The sequence below is a fragment of the Cupressus sempervirens genome, chromosome 3 (genome assembly GCF_028749045.1).
Source record: "Cupressus sempervirens isolate cs-2001-9-10 chromosome 3, ASM2874904v1, whole genome shotgun sequence".
In the NCBI taxonomy this organism is placed as follows: Eukaryota; Viridiplantae; Streptophyta; class Pinopsida; order Cupressales; family Cupressaceae; genus Cupressus; species Cupressus sempervirens.
Genome location: NC_143120.1, coordinates 499,434,369 through 499,438,667, shown reverse-complemented (window position 1 = coordinate 499,438,667; position 4,299 = coordinate 499,434,369).

The window sequence follows — 4,299 nt, the reverse complement described above, 5'->3', positions numbered from 1 at the left end:
TTGTTCTAATCTGATCAACGGACAATCAACTCATTCTTATAAATCCCTCTAAATTGCTTCTTATATCTCCCTCTACATTATCTCCCTCTTACTAGATAGATGTAATAAGCAAATTCACTTTCTCTCTGAGCAGTCAAAATTTCTACCTCATACTATGTGTTAGGATTTCTCCCTCTTTTTTTAGTTCCTTTATGTGCTTTCAACAATGTCTCCCTCTTTGATAACAATATCTATCTCCCTCATAGGATTTCTCCCTTCAATATTTCTCAGGTTTCTATTCAATTTCCTTCTATATATCCCTCTTTGACAAAAATGTCAAAGACTCATCATCTTAAATATGCAAATATGAATAGTTTCAATTTATCCCTTGATTACCTTACTTGTGATTGATTTGTAAATTCATCTCTTTGATTACTTTAGGAAGATCCTAAAGTAGGATCCATTGCATCAATGTGTAACATATGTTAATAAATTGTTTAATGTAGGGTGCTCCTCTTGTCTCTTAGATAGCCTTTGATAGGGGTATCACCCCTAGTTTACCTCTTAGATACTCATGAACATCCTTAAGTAATTCTTTTGTAAAGATATCATCTATTTTCCCTTTTGTGTTAACATAGTCCATCTTCACCTCTTTATCTTGAACTAACCCTCTCAAGTAGTGATACTTGATTGCAATGTGCTTATTCTTTATATGCATTACATGATTCTTTGATATCTTTATTGCACTTATATTATCACAATAAAGTATCACAAGTTTGAGAATTTCCTCCTTCATCCCTTTTAGTGTGTGTTTGATCCATACAATGTTTGTACAATTTACTCTAGTAGCAACATATTCAGCTTTATAGTAGATTGAGAAATGCAGTTTTCTTTCTTGCTAGTCCATGTAACCAGCCTTTTGCCTAAAAAAAATGCTTCTCCACTAGTGCTCTTTCTATCATCAATATTTCTAGCCCAATCAACATCATTATAGGTTCTTAATTCAAATTTCTCATTTTTTTGTAGTATAGACCATATTCCTCTATTCCTTTCAAATATCTCATTATTCTCTTTACAACCATCAAATGATTCTCCCTAGGACTAGTAGAGAGTCTTGAAACTATCCCTATAGATAATGCAATAATAGGTCTACTATGTACTACATATTGTAATTTTCCAATCATAGACCTATATAATGTTTGATTCACCTTAGCAAAATCACCATTCTTTTACAATTTATGTCCTATCACCATACGTGCACTTACTATCTTAGAGTCCTCCAATCCAAAAGTTTTTAATATATACTTAACATACTTTGACTAAGTGATGTATATACCATATTTCCTCTAATGTACTTGCAAACCCACAAAGAACTTGACCTCTCCAAACATAGACATCTCAAATTCTTGCTTCATTTCATTTACAAAATCCTTACATAAAGTATCTTGACCTCCAAATGTGATATCATCAAAAAAAATTAGATAAAAATATACCTTTTCCTTTCTCTATCTTCAAGTATAGATTGTTGTTATCATCAATTCTTTCAAATCCAATCTTCACAAGATAATTATGAAGTCTCTCATACTATGCTCTTAGTGCTTGCTTCAAACCATATAAAGCTTTATGTAATCTACATACCATATTTTTGTTATTAGCATGAAAAAATCCTTTAGGTTGTTCTATATAAACTTCTTCCTCTAATATACCATTCAAAAATGTAGGCTCAACATCCATTTGATAAACTTTGAAACCTTTGTATGCAAAATAAGCAAGCAGAGTTCTTACTCCTTCCAATCTATCAACAGGACCAAATGTTTCTCCATTGTCAATCCCTTCTTCTTGTGCATATCCTTTACAAACTAGTCTTTCCTTGTTCCTTGTAACTTCACCATTTTCATCTAGTTGTTTGTGTATACCCACTTGGTACCAATCACATTTTTGTCTTCTAGTCTAGGAACTAGAATGCATCTTTTCTTTTTCTCAATTTGAACAATCTCTTCTTCGATGGCTTACTCTAGTCCACAACTTCTAGGGCATATTTGACTATTTTAGGTTCCTTCATGCTCAAAAAACATTTATCATTTCTCAATTTGTTCCTTTTCATTGGTCTTGCATCTTTATCTCCAATTATTTATGCAATAGGGTGATGTCTCTTGACATACTTAGACAATCTTGGTTCATCTTCAGCTTCTACATTTGGTCTCTCAACTTGTAAATTTGCCAAGGAGTTTAACATCTCTTTCATGCACACCAATCTTAGAATCAAAATATGCTTCAACTTTGCACCTTAAAGTAACTTGATATTCATTGTATGTGACTCGACAGTCACTAAAACTTGCTATTGGTTTACAACTTGATTTACAGTATCTTCTTTAGAAGACATACCTTCATAAAAGTATACAAATGATTCATATTCTTCTAGTTCCTTCATAGGTTCAACCACATATACTTCTGCATATTCATCAAATTTTACATTTACACTTTCCATAACTTTATTTGTGTTAGTATTTAAACACTTATAAGTTTTACTTCTTGTGGAATAACCTATAAATATACCTTCTTCACTTTTTGCATCTAGTTTACCATTCCTAAAATCTTTGAGAATGTAACACTTGCTTCCAAATACCTTAAAATATTTTACATTGGATGAGTATCCATACCATAGTTCAAAAGTTGTTGAATGAGTACATATCTTGACATGTACACAATTCACAATATAGATAGATCTACTTATAGCTTCTCTCTAGTATTTTAAAGCAACATTTTTCTCCATCATGAGTGTCCTGGCACAATCTATTATAGACCTATTCCTCCTTTTAGCAATTCCATTTTGTAGATGGGTTCTAGGAGTAGATGTCTATCTTTTGATTTATTTGTCATGACAGAACATCTCAAACTCATTTGATGTAAATTCTCCTCCTTTGTCAGATCTTAATCATTTCAAACTTTTACCTATTTCATTTTCAACTCTTGCTAAGTACCACATAAATTTTTGGAAAGTATTAGATTTATGTTTTAGAAACATAACTATCATCATTCTAGAATACTCATCAACAAGCAACATAATGTACTTATCTCCTTTGTAGCTTTGCACTTCAATTGGTCAACACAAGTCAGTTTGAAAAATCTCTAGTATTTCTTTAGAGGTATGAGTTTCACTTTTAAAACTTTACTTTTACATCTTCCCTAACTGACATTGTTTGCACATTATATTTTTGGGCTTCTTCAACTTAGGAAAACCTCTAACTTTTCTCATGTTACTAATACTAACCAAGTTATCAAAATTAGCATGACACAACCTCTTGTTTCATTTCCACACATCATCAAATTCTACAACTAAATATGTAGCATACTCTATATCAAGGTAGAATAGATTACCTATAGTTTTATCACCCTTTCCAATCAGTTTCCCATCAGTGTCATATATCTTAGTAATCTTATTTTCAAACTCAACCTTACATCTTGAATTATTTAGTTGTGATACACTCAACAAATTATAGTTAAGTCCTTCAACATAGTAAGCATTATCAAATAAAATCTTTTCTGTGAGCTTGATTGAACCTTTTCCTTTTATCAGACATGGTGCATCATTACCAAACCTTACACTATTTCTATCATAACAATTCAAGGTAATGAAATTACTTTTATCTCCAGACATGTGATGTGAACACCCATTGTCAATGATCCATCTATCATTCTTGCTCACACAAGACTCAAGTCATCTTCATGAGATTTATCCTTCATTGAAACATACACCATTTCATCGTCATGATCATCAAATTTATCTCTTGTTTCCTCTTTAGCAATGTAGCAAGACTTCTTTCCTTTTTCTTTTTAATATTAGTTATCTTCACCTCTTCTACTTTTGTACTTCTCACCACCTCTATAGTTCTTCTCCTCTAGACATCTAGTAGCAATATGACCAACCTCATTCTAATTGAAACAAATGATAGGTAGTTTACCTTTAAACTTTCCTTTACCTCTATGAAATCTCCTTGCCAGTAGTGCTTCAAGTTGTACTACATCCTCCTCATCTATCTCACTATTGCTGGACACATATTTTTCCTTTTCCTTCTTCTCCTTCAAGCTTAGCTTTTAAAGAAGATTCAATATTTTTAGGTTTGTAATTATCAAAATTAGATAGCTCAAAAAGTAGTGACCCTACCTAATAGACCTTCAAGAGTTAGATCATTCCCTAGCACACATCTTAGTTCTTTTATTGTAGAAACTCTAATAGTATAGATGGGCAATAGTGTTCTCAAAAAATTTCTTAGTACAATATCATCATCTATTTTACCAATAGCTCCTCTTGTTGCATTA